The 17,118-nt window shown below is 31.3% G+C and overlaps 1 protein-coding gene and 1 pseudogene across 32 annotated transcripts in view; both read left to right on the top strand.

Moving 5' to 3' along the window:
• Positions 1 to 17,118, top strand: part of LOC145283648 (dematin-like) — a 402,389-nt gene that overhangs the window by 233,604 nt on the left and 151,667 nt on the right. The gene's annotated exons all lie outside the window — the stretch shown is intronic.
• On the top strand, positions 4,906 to 5,022 carry LOC145284382 (5S ribosomal RNA; annotated as a pseudogene).

Raw genomic sequence — 17,118 nt, forward strand, 5'->3', positions numbered from 1 at the left:
GTTCTTTCAACAAAACGACTATGCAGTGTACCTGTTTGATGGGTACTGGTGGATAGTCCTTATTGATCATGTGAATTTGGAAAATAAATACGTCACATGCAAATTCATGCATCCTCATGGTCCAACCCAGAACAATAACTTTCACTGGCCATGAAGAGAGGATAATGCATGGGTGCCGTTTGGAAAATTCGTTATGAAAATTGACCAACCCAATTGTACATCAAATAGTGGACAACAATTTAAGATAAATGTAAACCATTTTAACCATATAAACAATACATTTAGAAATATGTAACATTTCCATTATTTTAGTTCATTATTCTCTACAACATTTTTCCAGATATGGAGTAGACTTGCTAGTCCCCCAATTTATTGAGAGGGACTTATGTTTTGAGGCATGTCAAATCTGGACTTAGTTATTTTTCAAAAAACAGTGTGCACTCATGGTGGGGGACTATGCATGCGCAGCTTCTTTGGTATCTTTTGGACAAAATTCAGTCATAAAAATGAAGAAAAAACATTGAAATTTTATCTAAGAGTAAGAGAATTTAGCCACTGAAATATAAAATCATAAGATAAAAACATATATACCTCTAAATTACACCCAGGCAGTCATAAAACTTTTTTATATTTATCAACATTAGACGAAAATTGAGCGTTTTCAACTACGATTTTTTGAAAATTGTCAACTTTCAGCGTTAAATTTCAATGTGAAGGAATAAAATACCAAGTATGAACATATATTCTGAAAGTTCTATCTTTTGGCTTTCTAAATAAAGATATCACCTCTGACACCTAGAGTTGTCTTTTCTTGACCCCCAAAGTTATGTCCTTTTTGGGGGATTCCCGTGGAAGTTGTCTTGGCATATAAATTGGCAGAAAAGTCTTACAAGATGAACTCCCCTGACTTTCTAAGGTTGATTTTTGGATTCCTCTGTCAAAAACCCTACTGGGGGCAATTTTCTAGGCCAGAAACTAAATACTTTAAAAAATTTTTTACAATTTTGTAATAATGGGTAGTCCCATTACAGCGCATCGCAACAGTCCTTTTTCGGCCTCTTGGCCTTATTTTGGCTGGGCTTAAAAACGGTTTCCATTGATTGCTGGATCTGAAATTTGGTTATTCATCATAATAAATACAGGGGTTAAAAGGATTAAAAAATTCTGAGGAAGGTGGTGAAGTGGCCTGGATGATTTGGCATGGAATGTCACAACTAAACAGAAAGCAAATATGTAACAAATAAGTGTTTCTGTAAGCAATGTAATTTAGGGTGAATGTGTAGTTCAGCGGCATAAATTATTTGACACACAGAAATTATAAAAAACTATTTATGTCTATGTAAAACACATTATTAGACCCAAAGGCTGAAAAAAAATCAGAAAAAAATTAATTTTTATTGTTTTTTTTTATTTTTATTAATCATTTTTATTAGACTACGTGTATGGTAATCAAAGCCGCCATTATTACTTTTAAAATTTGGCCGTTCTAAGGTTTTTATAAGGCCAAATTTTTTTTTTTTTTTTTTTTTAATGCTCTGTCATGGAACCATGTATTAAGAGCATATTAACGGCCAAATTTGTCCTTAAAAGGGACAATCTATGAAAGTTTAGAAAGTCCAATTGTTAAAAGCAATATAGCAGCCTCGAATATCGTAAATATTGTTTAATATAGAATGATTTAAAAATGACAAAAATAAAATTTATTCTGGTGTTAGTTCTGGGTTTAGTAATGTTTTATATAAAAATAAAGATTTATTTGTGTGTCTGTCAACAAACGAGAACAAAACAAAACAAAAAAAAAACTAGCATCGTGTAAGGGTTGGAAGCAGTTGACACTAAACTACCATGGTTGAAGCCTAGGTAATCGTTGGAAATTATATAATTAAAATCGTCCACAGTAATAGTAAATATTAAAAAAAAAGTAATATAAGTATTTAAAAAAATAAACGCCCGTAAAAACACAAACAAAACAAAGAAAAATAGCATTGTGTAAGGGTTGAGAAGCTGCTCCCAAATCAAAAAAATAATAGTACACATAATTTTTTTTGTGGAGGGGGGGGGGATATTAGTGTGTAGGCACTTTGTACATCGATAAGTGTAAGGTTAACAGTATTTAATTTTCTGTTTATGAGCGGTTGTTGGTATTTTATTTTTAGCACGATTGCATCATGTAGAGAGTGCCACCATGTTTGAAATTTTCTTGAGTGTTCGTTTATGTATGAAGAAGTGGATTCTGGAAAAATAGAATTGGCTTGTCTCAACCAATCAGATGGGGTGGATTTTGAGGAGGGAGAATTTATTATTTTTTGGAATTGGATAATAAAAAGATTGTGTATATAGCTAATAACCAGTTACAATGGGTGCAATGAAAGTATCTTAGGAAAATGTAGAATAGGTCCCAGTGTCAACTGGTATTAGTGTATTTATAGAGAAAAATAGGGCCTTCCTCTATAGATGTCTTGGTTGTGATGGTGTTGCTCCTAGGATGCGATGCAGCATTTTATTATAACAACTTAATGTATCTAAAATTGTGTTAAAAAATTACATAAGACAGGCCTGGACATAATGAATTAGTATGTGGCATCTGTTATTGCAAACCTATGATACTTTTGTCCAGAGGGGAATTTCTGCAGTCATAATATTATATAAGAGATATTCGATCTTGTTCAAGATTAGGATCTGTGGTTTCTATGGCAATGAAGTCTCAAGTTTTAACATTCAGCGAATAATCGATAAAAATTGCATCCCTGGAAGAATGCAAGAAAAAATCTATTTAGGCAATAAAAAGTAGTTTTATGTTGTTTTTGTTAAATGTTTTACTTATTTATGTTATTATTAATAAATGTTACTGAAGAAATCATTTTGAGTTAAAATTCTAGTTTCGTTGTTAGATAAACACAACATCAGTTCAAATTTGATGACCATTTTGTTTTGCTCCAGCTTCTTTCACATAACGTTGACACTGTTCAAGCGTGCTTTACTCAATTTTAGATGCATAAAATAATTGGATTTTTAATGAAAATGATTCCTCATATATAATGGGGGGGGGGCGGGGGAACAGCATGAAAGTACTTTTAATGTTTAAAGAGATTTTATTTCTCATATTCATCCATGGCCGCAATTTTTATGGATTATCCATACAATGTGCTAACAAACAAGCATTTTGACTTGTTAGTTGATTGGTCAATCTCACTTAACCTTGGCCTTAAATTTGACCTTAAAATTTTGTCAGTTTGGTTGCTGCTGTTTGTTTTTGTTTTCTTAAGTTATGAATTTAGGAAATGTCTTTTTGTTCTTTGTTTTGGAAGGAGATTTTTATTTTCACTGATTATTTTTTAAAACTTGTTTTTCTCGTCTTTTCATTGTTTATTGTTCTTTTGTGTTAATGTGTATTTACGTTTATCTTTCGTATGTATGTGTTTCTCGAGTAGATAGAACATACATTCCTTAATACACCGAGTTCCAGTATATTTTCTCATTCCACTGCTGAGATAGACATCAGCAACTTTTGAGAAAAGGTAGATAAAGCATGTAAGGTTAAAAGACAGAACAAATAATGGATCTTTGGCTTTAGGAATTGGTGGCTCATTTTCGTAGGGTGGGGGTGGGCTGAAATGTATGTGTCTCAACCGCTTAAAACAATCAGCAATAAAATCATTGAGTTCCGGAAAAAAAAAAAAAAAAGAAATGTCTTACTTAAAAAAAAAAAAAAGAAAAAAAGTTCATCTCTCAGATTTCTACACCTTATATATATTTTTTATTTTCTTTGTTTTGTGAATTTAACTATTTTAACAAACGGAATAAAAATAAAATGTCATTTTGTTGTATGATGAAGTTTACTAAAACGTTTCGCTAGAGATGTATTTCAATTTTACCGTTTCAAGCACCTACGCATTTTAATGATGAGAGATCAGGTTCAAGTAGTTTGTTGTCTTGAAAAAAAAAAATTGAACTGAATGATTGATTTGAAAATGACATGACCATTTTAGTGGAGATTCAATGTAGAAATAGTATTTAGTCTTGTTGTTTAATTCACATTCTAAACAGTGAGTGGGGTTGTTGGTATAATTTAAACACTGCTTTTGTCTATTTCGGTTGTCAGTCAAACAACAAAATTAAACACTATTTCTATTTGTCTATTTCAGTTGTAGAATAAATAGCAAAAGTAAACGCCACTTTTGTATTAAAAAAAATTTTTTTTTCGCATGTAAGTTAAACAACTAAGTGGCTCAACATTTTTCCATTTTGGTTGTAAATTTAACTGTTAAACTGATACCAAATTTTTGTAGGATTTGCTGAAAGTTAAAGACAAATTTCCTAATTATATATCAGTCAAGAAATGAGGGAGGGGAGTGCGATTTTTCTATCTGGGTCAGTCGTTGTTTTATTGCGTTCTTTTGTGGATGTTTTATGAAAATGTTTGTGTGCAACTTTATAAAAAGTAGAATTTATCGATTTCATGGGAAGTCGTACATTGTGTGTCCACTGCTTCCCATGGTTAAGGGATATCCACTGAAATTGATACACATAAAAAAATAAATAGAAAATGGTAAATAAATTTGGATAGAATTCAATAGTGCACTCATTTCGCTATGACATTTACATTTTCAGTAGCAATGATTGATTTTTAGTTTTATTACCGGTCCATAAGATGCCATGAAACTGAAAGACTTGCTATTTATTTTTAATAATTGAAAGTTTACATTGAGAATAGAAAAATAACATTTAAAAAAAAACAAAATACAATTCATTTAAACGTTATTTTACTTCAAAGTTATTAGAAATCAAGGGACCCTAGCAATTGATCTCTGTATGAAATACATAGATATTCGAATATTCCATTAAAGTTCTCCTTTACTTCTCAAATGTTGAGTTAGAAAATAAATGCATAGCATTAATTTTTCTGCATACGGCACAATCACGTTGACACACCGGTTCTCGCCAGATCACCAAAGTTAAGCAACGTTGAGCCTGACCAGTACCAGATGGGTGACCATTTGGGAAGGCTAGGCGCTGTATGTACCTTCTGGGAAGGTTGGGTGTGGGGTCAGCACCCTCACCCTGTAAAAAGAACTTGCTACAAAAGCATCTACAAAAGTTGTAGATGGCCTATGTCCCCCCCCCCCCGAGGCTCAAGGGCTATGGATATGGATTAATTTTTCTCTTACTAATTGACCAGCTAACTGTGTTATTGTATGTCTTGGTTTTACCGGATTCCAGGACAAGAATTCATCTAGTCTGGTAGAGTGTCTAGCTTAGTGCTGTTATAAGCAACGTTACTTGGAGAAGGTGTACCATTCCTCGTATAAGCCACTGTGTAGTAGCCATTACAATAAAATCTTATTTGGGTTGTTTATATGGATTGATTTTAAATATTTAGACTTTACTTGTAGGAGGAAGTATCCTCATGCCAGGTTGACCTTATAAACCCCTGCGTAGAGAGAACTTGGACACTTGCGGATAGTGTTTAAGTAGGCATTCAAGTTCTTTATTTTATAGAGGGCTCAATATTATGAATTTTAATATGTTAGGGTTCGCACAGACTTGAAAAGGCCTTGAATTTTAAGCTTTGTCTTGCAAAGGTTTTATTTCTATTACCTTAAAAAAAGGCTTTGGAAATATGGGAAATGTCTTTAAAAGGGCTTGAAAATAGTATTCTTTATATTCAGTAAAAATTTGTGTCTGAATATTAAAAATAAAATCGAAATACTATTAAAATATTTTTTGAATATTAATAATGAAATTGAAATAAATACGTTCTTCTGAAATTGCATCATATCATTTCCGGTATTTACGATACCAGAGTTATGCCTCTTTATCACTAAACTACCCGAAGTTATCCATAAAACTTTACAAATAGTGAAATTCCAAATCGAAATAAATACTATTAAAATATTTTTTAAATATTACTTAAAAGGCAAATTGATTGCTTTCTTTTCCTTTTTTAGTGATCACATTTAAAATATAAATAAATCTGCTTCGTAATTACCAGAATTTTAATGATTTTGTTTCTGTGTTTATAATGAAGCTCCAGTGAAAATTCACAAGGAGTCATCTCGAGAGGATCAGATTCAGGAATCCATCATCCGCTGGTCATCGCTGTTTCTGCATTATTATTTATTTTTTGTGTGTTTTCTGGGTCAAACTTTCCTTAACTTAGCATACAGCAGCTGCACCCTAAAGGGAAAGAAATTGCTGCAATTAATAAGGAGGATTTCATGCAAAACAGACAATCCTGATGTACAATGTTTGTGAGCATTATGTAGAAGTCCAACTTGCTCAAGAATCAAAGATCAGAAGTGAAATGCTAAAAGACTCCGGATCGTGGATGCCAAGTTTCAAGAAAAGAGAACAGAACACAAGTAGGCATTAACAGCCTTTATTTATCTTCTATAATATAAATCTCTCCTGTCTGTTTAAATGTATGTATGTAGGTTTGTATGTCTGCCTAAAACTTTCAACAAACGCGATGGATTTTCACGAGACTGGTATTGTTTTGAAGCTCGACAAATATCCAAAAAATGGCTAAAAGCATTAATTCCTTCACCCTCAACTGGGCCCTTTTCTACAAGGAGGGGTTGCTTTTTTCGCCAATATTTTTGAAAGTCATTCCCTCTTTTCGATTGACTAGCCTTAATTTAAACTTTTGCCACTTCTGGTTTGGTGATGGATGCAACGACAAAGACGTCACTTTTTCTCTTTTCCTCCTTCTGCCTACTACAACTTTTTTTTTGCTCAACACACCTCCAAACACCCGAGCAATGCTGGGCACCTGGGCTAGTTTTATATATATCTTCTTTGTGCATGATTTTAGCATAGTTTAAAGCGTAAGTAACTCTTTGGAATATATGTTCCTCTGATTGCAACATTACATGCAGCAGATAACTTGAAATATCAGTATTTGTAAACAAGGCAACAATTGTGTGTTTTATTTTTTTATTATTCTTTACAAATGATTTTAATTATAAAGGTTATAGGTAAGTTAAGAAAGCAATGGAGAAAGTAATTTCTAATTCTTAATTTATGTATTTGTAAAATAATGCTTTACGTGGCATTTTTAATTTTATTTATTTTAAATAATTTTTGTTCTTTTTTTTTTTTAATTATTTTTAAGTTCCTCTTCTTTGCTACTTTTCTGTTGTGTGCCTTCAAACTTTTGTCATCTTTTTTTTTTAATGTTTCTTTCTTCTGCCGTCATTTAATTTGTTATATTCCGTACCGCCTTCCTCTACCAAAAATATTTGTAGAAAAATGCACTGAAAATCCATCTGATGACTAGGCTCTTTTGAAATTCACTAAATAAGGCCTTTTTTTATATTGGAAAATCAGAAGGGGGTGGGGACTAAATAATTACCCCCCCCCCCCAAAAAAAAGGATCTCAATTTAAAGAAAGAAAAAAAAAGAAATTTCCAAGAATCCGGCTGTTCAGCAGCAAAGATGGAATTACCATTCCTTGTTTCCTGCGAGAAAACTAACAGGTTTGTAAAGTAACCATTAAATAAGACAATATTAGTTTTCTGGTCTTTAATGGTGTGCATTGTCCTCGGCCAAACCACCTTTACCATGATGAGCTGCTTCTCCTCTCTCTTATCTCTTTCTTTTTTTTCTTATGATATATCTTTCTCTTTTTTTCCTTTTCTCCTATATTCCCTTCTCTTTTTTTTCTTTCTTTCCTTTTTCTCTCAGCTCTTTCTTTTTTCTTATGATATATCTCTCTTTTTTCTTCTCTCCTTTTTTCATATCTTTCCTTCTCTCCTATTTTCTTTTTTTCTTTGTTTCTTATCTGTTTTTTTTTTTTCACATATCTTTCCTTTTCTAGTGTTCTCTATCTCCTTCTTTCTCCTCTATTGTTTTGTCAATTTTTTCTCTTTTTCTCCTTCTCTTATTATATTTCCTTCTCTCTTATTTCTCATGTCTCTTTCCTTTCTCTCTCTTTCGTCTCTATTTTTCTCTTTCTTCCTACCTCCCTGCTCTCTCTCTCTCTCTCTCTCTCTCTCTCTCTGTCTGTCTGTCTGTCTCTCTCTCTCTCTCTCTCTCTCTCGTTTCCCTCTTATTATCTCTTGCTTTCTCTCTTTTTGTATATTTTGGAAGACTGCCAATCATTTTCCCTTTGAATTCTCTTCTCTAGCCTTGAAGCTATTTTCTAGGTGTTAAAGAATTAGATTAGCACTCTTGATAAGTTCCTCTGTAAGCAAAAGGAAACGTTGCAGTCATACCTCAACTGTATTTCTTCTTAATGTTGACTTTTCTTAGTTGATTTATCTTAACAGACTTTAAAACAAAACAACAAAAAACTCTCAAACAGAATTGCTTTTATGTAATTTATAAGAGCTGTCTGGCATAAAACAGTGTATCAAACACACTGAATCATTTCAATCATCAGACATCATCATAGCATTTGAGCAGTGTTAATTATCCTGTCATAATTCAATACAAATATTAAATATATTTTTATAACGTGGTTGATCCAACACTTTTTTTGTCAGTTATCTTTAATAGCTTTTTAATTTCTATCTGAGCCATATTTATTTTATTGGATATCATCACAGGATTTAGCACATCGTATGTTATCTTTATAATTCCAATCGTTTTCCATAGTTTTCTCATCACAGGAAGACCACACATGCTTTGTGTTTTTTCTTTTCCTTTTTAGTCTGTGAATATAAAAAATAAATTTTTTAAATGTATGCTTATAATACTAATGAAGTAGCACTTATCAAGGCCAAAAGTCATTTGAGGGTAAGGGTTAATAGGTGGTCACATGTATTAACCTACCCCAACCATTGCATGGTGTCTAAATTGTGACACGTGATAGGAAATAGCTAGTGTCACCCAACTTGGTGACCTCACCGAATTACTATATTACTATATAAATATATTTATTAAAAAAAAAAAAAAAAAAATACATGTAAAAAAAATTTCATGAAAGTAATTAAACACATTTATTTGGCGGGTGGAGGGGGGTCAGTTTACGAATACTCTATTTATTATATTTAAAGGCAATATTGAAATGAAACGAACAAGAAATCGTGGAACGTAATTGAACGGATTTGTTAAATTGCCTGACACCGTCTATTTCCTATCGCATGTCATGACATAGCAATGGCTTGGATAGATAAATATGAGTGATCGTCGGTTAATAAGATCGATAGATCCAAATGATGAAGAATAGTATGATAATTGAAAATGGTGAATGGAAAGTTTATTATTTAGATTATTTTTGGACTATTATTTTCATCTTGAGTATTATTCTCACAACTTTTCTGCTGATATAACCTCAGGTGTATCTTGTTGAATTCTGAAAGGCTCATAGTATAACAGATGAAGTACTTAGTAAAAATTCACTCACACTCTTCTGGGAGTTGAAAAGTTAAATCCTCAGTACAAATGGTACTAAGAATACAATTGCAAATTACTTAAAACTTCTACCCAGTCATGGCTGACAAAACAAGATCATGCTATCCGAGTGGATCAAACAAATCCTGACAACACCAGGTCTATCTGCTAGTATATTTAACATATGTAGTTATCTTGTCAAATTTTCAAAGTCAGATCCAAGTAGTATTGAAGCTGAAAAGTTAAAAACTTTGCTTCTGACTAACTAATTTTCATTTGCTGTTGTACCATGTTATCCCTATAAATATAAAATGAACTCATTTTCCCCCTCTGATTTTGACCTTAATAGGATTAAAAATCAAGACATTTCATGCAAATGTAATATGCACAAACTGTATCACAATATTTGAAGTATGTTATAGGTCTATTACCTATCCACTTCCTCGATAATTGTAGATTCCTATATTCTATCTGCTGAGAGTTCACGGCCAAAATCGGTTAAGATCAATGGAAGTGGTAAAATCTTTTCTCTTTAATAAATTCCTCCTTCACCCGCCACCACTTAACACCGTTGCGGGATCGTCCACAAGAGACAGTTATGAAGGAATACCAGTTTGGGTTTTCTTTACTTCGTAGTTGCTTAAAAAAACTGGAATGGAATTTTAATTCTACTGGGTGAAACGCACCATGGAGTTAACCAAATCGAAGGGTTATTTATGCTATTTTTTTTTTTTTTCGCTTTAGTTCGTTTTGTAGGTGATAAAAAAAATTTTTTTAAAAAAACTGGAATGGACTGGGTGAAATGCACCATGAAATAAACCGAATCGAAGGGTTATTTATGCCATTTTTTTTTCTTCACTTTTTGCTGTCTTCTTTTGTTTTCTTTCTGTTTTTCCGATTTCGCTGTTTTTTTATAAGAAGTTTAACATTTTTATTTTTATATTTAAACAGGGTTATTCTTTACTTTACCCTCCCCCCTACTTACACACACACCTCAAAAAAAAAAAAATGGACAACGCCAGGTACCCCTGCTAGTAGATAATATAGCAATGTACTTAGCTACAATTTACTTTAATATATATATATATATATATATATATATACACACACACACACACGTATAATCGGAAGTAGACATACCAAACCAAAGATGCATTTACATCACACTAATTTTATTTCATTAGTAGTGTAAATCATCTTACACATGTTTCATTGAATGGTGAAAATTTAGCAAACAACTCATCAGAGACATACAGATTTGTTTCTCAAAAACAAGATAGAGAAAGTTCTTTGGGAGGGAGGGGGGGCTTGATTTAAAAAGGATAAAAGTTGGTGGAATGAAATAAAAATCCTTATGTCATAAAGGTAAAGATTTTACTTATTATATAATTTGTTAGAACCTTTCTTGAGTAAAAATGCTTTGGAATCCAGTGCACATGAGGAAACCTATTTATATATTGCCATATTTGAATTAAGTGCAATATATATATATATATATATATATATATATATATATATATATATATGTATATATATATATATATGTATATATATGTATATATATATATATATATATATATATATATATCTTAAATATTCATACATACATGTTTCATGTTCTCCACCAACAATCATCAGTATGGATGATGTAACTGTATCAATGGTCGAATGCTTTGAATCCTGAAACTGAATAACTCAAACCTAAGCTTCTTATCTCGAAATCGTGATGATAATGACATTTCAAATACAAATTAAATAAGTTTTGTATTTTCATTTATCAGCACAGTAGTAAGAAACTGGTCTTATTGATGCAAAGGGAGAGAACTCATAACGTTACTAAATTTGAATCACAATTTCTCTCAAAGTGCTATATTTAACTTATTTTAAAGTGCTATATTTAAACAGAGCTTAATTACTTTTAATAAATATATATATATATATATATATATATATATATATGGTAAAAATAGCTGCTAAGGGGTCAGAATTGAAAAAAAAAACTTAAAATTTGGCAGGCATAAGTAAACTAAATGTGTTGCTTCTATGCATGTGCATATATACATACCTTTAATGTTATTAAGTTTTTATATGGGTATGGACTTAGCTCAAACTGTAATGAATAAGGATAAACAGCTACATGTTTTGGTTTTGATTTTAGCTGATGGTGCCCAAGTCTTTTTTTTTTTACTTTTGAAATTACTACTATATATTGGATACAATATAATAATCAATAGAGAATTGACGCTATAATAAAAATACATATAAAATCTGCATGAATTAAAATATGTTTCAGCATAGTTTAAAATTTTGCCGTGTGTGTGTGTGTACACACACGTGCACAAAAAAAATGATTTATAAATCAAGATTATTAATCGTTCTACTCAATATTAAAATAGCTCTAAGATATCTATGCCTATCGAGCTTATTATATATCTACAATACAACGAGCACTATTTTCTTTTAATAGTATTAACACATTTACTAGTACATTAAAATAAACTCTGTTCTTTAGACTCTAGGTCTAATTTCCTCAATATATATATATATATATATATATATATATTATAAAGCTGTGTGTGTGTGGTCACGAATAGGCTCCTATATGATTGACTATTTTAAAAAAATTGATTACATATAATGATAGAATATGTATTGAGACACAGGAATGGGTATGTTTCATCTGGAAGAACAGTGATTCATTAAAATTGTGGGGTCTGCGTTCGCGCCTGGTCCACAAAATATGGAAATAAAAAAATTTAAAAATTAAAAAAAAAAACGTTTACAACTGTTTTTGATATAGATGTACATAATAATACTTTGATAAGTATGTTTTAACTTAAATAGGGATGGTATAATAAAATTGTGGGGTCTGCGTTTGCCCCTGGCCTCCATAGAATGGAAATAGGCACAAACTTTAATAAAGACTTTTCATATCTATCTGCGTAAGTATACTTTGATAATTATGTTTCAGTTTGAAGAAATATAGTATAATAAAATTATGGGATGTTCGTTCACACCTGACCTCCATAGAATGGAAATATGTCGCAAAGTTTAACAAGGTTTTTAATATAGATCCACAGAATATTGTGATAAGTGTTTCAGTGTGAACAGGTATGGTATAATAAATTATGAGTTCATTTTTTTGTAGGCTGTTGTTGAACCCAGTCAACGACGGGTACTTTTGCTAGTATATATATATATATATATATATATATATATATATATATATATATATATATATATAATGATGTGAGTGTAGTTTGGCAACATTTGTTCATTCTGGCATATTATTGAATAAGACATTCTATATTAATTTGATCTGTTAGAACATTTATTTTACAAACTTCTAACAGACATGTAAGTCAGAGATAGATATGAATATTGCAAAAGCTATGTCTACAATTATTGTGTTCAATTTCAGGAAGGGAGGGAGACATATTAAAGCAAATCTGATTAGTGCTTGTCAGGTCATGTGCTCATCATATGCTGGTGATCTATTGATTATTTTTTTACATGAAATTGCCAATTAACATTTGAATTTGATGACTGCAACTCTCATATATATGCCATACAACATTGTCTAGGGAAAATTAAGTTAAAATATTATAGCACCACCAGAACTGTGGAGACCAGAAGTCTGAGTCAGAGCAATTTTGATCATCTATTATGTTTTGCTTTTTTTTTAATAATTAGTTCATTAAAATCATTGAAAAACATGTCCATACTCTTTAAAATCAAAATGTTCTAATTACTTTATCTAACATATAAAGTTATTTTCAAAATCTGGCCTGAACAGTATTTCAGCTGACAAATCAAACATTGCTTCCGATTAGCCAATTTCTATTTCTTATTGTTGTACCATATTATTCGTGATATAAAAACATATTTAGGTATAATTTATTTTAAACGTAAAGTACGATCCAGACAACTGCTAATATAAAATATTTTTAGATAATCATCTATCTAAAAACACTGCTAGATACACAGAGCACATTTGTGTGAAATTTCAAAAAAATCGGCCCAACTGATTAGGAGTCTATAGGTAAGACACGCACAAAGTTCCTTATATGTATTAGATTTTCTTATTTTATTCTAGTTTGGGATGGGGCATCCTACCAGGTGTCAGACATTCACCTTCTATCTCATACATTCCAACCAAGAGATCTTAAGTTTTAACCATCCATTTAAGTGCAATTGCTTGAATCTCTCTTACACTTGGTTTATCGGGTATATTTGCCAGGTAGTTTTTAAAATTCTTTTTCATGAGTTGAGTTGCTCCTATAATTGAAAAAAAAAAAATTGTTCTTGTCATACATAAGAACTTTGGTATTTTGTTATCTTTTTCCTGCCAGTTCTGTTTAACCTAGCATCTTTGGGGACACTAACTTCTACTAAGGTTGCTTCTTTCTCTTTCTTATCCCATATCACTATGTCAGGTTGTGTGTGTATCATGAAAGATTTTTAAAGCAGAATTAAACCATTTAAAATTTCGGGATTTAAAATCCCTATATTTGCCTCTTCATAAAGGGAGAGGTAGACACAAGGTCAGTTTTTATTGTAGGGGAAATCCACCCCACCTCCATAAAAAGGGCACTGTGGATTGAGGGGGGGGTTAAAATTACCTTAATTTAGAAAGATTTCTCCTGTGTCCGGGGACAGCAAATATAAAGTGGAATATTAGAACAGATACTACACTTTGGTTCTCACCAAAAGGTCAAGGAAGTTTCATGAGTTAGTCTGTGTTCAGCATCTGTGCTTCCAGCTCCACAGCCCTGGACACTACAGTATAAAGTTTTCATAAATGTATTTCTAAGCTTGACAAGAGTTAGAACTTGTGGTAATGATGGTTTTAAATTCATTGTTAATTGTTATAATTAGAGATTTGGTATCTTTTTCCCTTTTCTTTTTTTTTTTTTTTTTTACGAGAGTACTCAGTGTAGTATAAACGCCCCAAACCTCCCTATGTTAAGAACGGCTTTCGGAAATAAACATCCCCAACTGCCCCATGTTAAGAACTGCTTTCGAGGTTGGGGGTGTTTATTTCGAAAGTCATTCTTAATATGAGGAAGTTGGGGATGTTTATACTATGCTGGGTATTCTCGTAAAAAAAAATACCAGAGATTTTAACTTTGTGTTTGGGGAGAGGACACATACAACTGAATGGGTTTAGGATGCTGGTTTCACACATATATCCATCTTATGGCTGTGTCTCCTCCTCAGTGTAAGATGACTGAAAGCTTATTTATTTGTGCTTATTCAGCCCATTCAGTTAAAACTGGCTTCCTTGCTGGTGTCCCACATTTTGTAACCATTGATATAGCAACCACACCTCTCCTGAACTAACACTGCTTTTAGCTCAGTGGCACAGAAGTTCAGAACGACTCGAAACGATGCTGGAGTAAGTAGAAAGCCCTCTTGCATACAGTATCTGGAATTCTCAAATGGTCAACCATTTTCATTGACCAGGCTCAACATTGCTTGATTTTGGTGATCTAAAGGGAACCGGAGTATCAGTGTGCATATGCTGTCTGGCTTATTATATTATTAAAAAACTAGCGGGGACGCCTGGCATCGCCAGGTCGTAAAATATGCTTAAATATGATATTTTAATTCTTGCAGATTTTGTATAGATTATTTAGAGTTAATGTTCTATCGATTTTTTTATATTGTGATTTCAAAAATATATCTACACGACTTGGGTTCATCAGCTTGAATCAAAACCAAATCCAAAACTTATATATATATATATATATATATATATATATATAAACTTTAGTTCCTTCAGCTATAATTAAAACTGAAACCAAAACTTAGGAAGAATTCATGATAAAATTATTTATAAAAAATAGATTACTAAGGTGCCATTAGCTAAAACTGAAACCAAGAATTGTTGATTTTTAAAAAATAGATTATTGGAGTGCCATAAACCAAAACTTATGAAGAATTCTTAATAAAATTATTTATAAAAAAAATTAAATGACTTGAGTGCCATCAGCTATAATCGAAACCAAAACTTATGAAGAATTCTTGGTAAAATTATTTATTGCAAGAAATGAAAGTATATAACAATTAAATGACCCAGATGTAAGTGTGACACAGAAAATAACATACACTATCGTATTAATATATAGATATTACAATCATCGAGTATATCTTTAGATATGTCTTAATAAAATCTTTGTAAGAATAAAAACTCCCTGGTGAAGTATTATAATCGAACAATATGAATTTTTAGTAATAGCAGGACTACTCAGCATTGCTCAAGAATGTATAAAACAAAGAAAAATGAAGTTGCATTTCTGCTATTTGGATATTGAGTAATTTTTTTATGATTATTACATCCTATCCTAGCAAAGCCAAATAATTTTTCTTGTATATATAAAAAAAAGTATAGATCCTGGGCTACATTGAGTAGATCATCTTGTATAAGACAGCATAACAAAACAGTGATGTTTTCGTCCATTTGTAAAATACACTTAAATATATATTCATTTATAGAGATTTCATATTATTACAGAGTCACTTCTGTATTTAATATATTAATATATAATATCGATGTCAAAAGTTAAAAAAAAAAAAATGGCTTTGATGTAATCAACTAGAATTGAAACCAAGACATTTAGTGCTCAAGCCATATTCCCTACCAGCTGAGCTATCGACAGGTAAGTCAGAAAGATTTGAAATTAAACAACGCCAAGCTATGAAGGAATTTGCATATGCGCAGAAATAATAGTACAGAAATAAGTCGGCAAGTTGAACCAGGATGGTTCGAAGTCTTTGATATTTCAAGAATATCATCTCTTTTTCAAAAAGAAAGAAACTAAAAGAATGGCATTAAAAAAAATGGGAAATATGAAAACAGTGGAAGTGAGATTAGTTAAGCTGTTACACAGATAATGAGACTTATTTTTTAAGCCTAATTTGGTATTCTGATCATTATGGTGTTTGTATATATTGATGCATAATTTTTGCTCATTTATTATAATTATTATCACCATTTTTGCTCTTATTTTCTTAGTATAATTATTAATTACAATTTCATTTTAGCAAATGAAAAAATCATGACATTTATCGCATCAACTGTAAAGGACAATGAAAAGAGAAATATATATAATAGATTAATACAATAAAAAATAACCAAAAAATATTGGTGAATAGTGAAAGTCATAAAATGCTCTATCTAAACACTATAAAATAAAATAGTTTAGGAAATAATTAATGCATGTTCCTTTAACATAGAGTAAAGACAACAGCACAGGTGAATAAACTATTTCTTTATCAAAATGTGTTAGATAACTATTAATTCAAAGCAGAAATTGGATCTGGTGTCTGGACTGCTAATGTTTTGAGGGAAGTGATGTCTAATCAACACTGCTGGGGAAACAAAATAACTTTTATTTTTTTAATTCACAAAAGAGTTCTCATGACAAAGAACTGATGATCCCCACAAGAGCATTAGTATAAGTACTCATAATATCAAAATTCTGTGTGAAGAATGGTGTAAATTCCTGGGTGCAAATTATTATGGCAAATTTAAAAAAAACAACAACAAAAAAAACCCGACTAACTTACAAAAGAGATTTTTCAATTAGGGGCTCAGGACTAAATATTTTAAATAGCTTAAAGGGGTTTGAAGATTGTATACATGGGGGTTCCATGTGACATGTGATTTATCTTAAGGGCTACACCAAGGTAATATACAGCATAATCATATTTACGCACTGGTTCCCATTAGATCACCAAAGTTAAGCAACATTGAGCCTGGTCAGTACTAAAATGGGT

Source organism: Euprymna scolopes, chromosome 8, assembly GCF_053919585.1.
Source record: "Euprymna scolopes isolate OS-2025 chromosome 8, ASM5391958v1, whole genome shotgun sequence".
In the NCBI taxonomy this organism is placed as follows: domain Eukaryota; kingdom Metazoa; phylum Mollusca; class Cephalopoda; order Sepiida; family Sepiolidae; genus Euprymna; species Euprymna scolopes.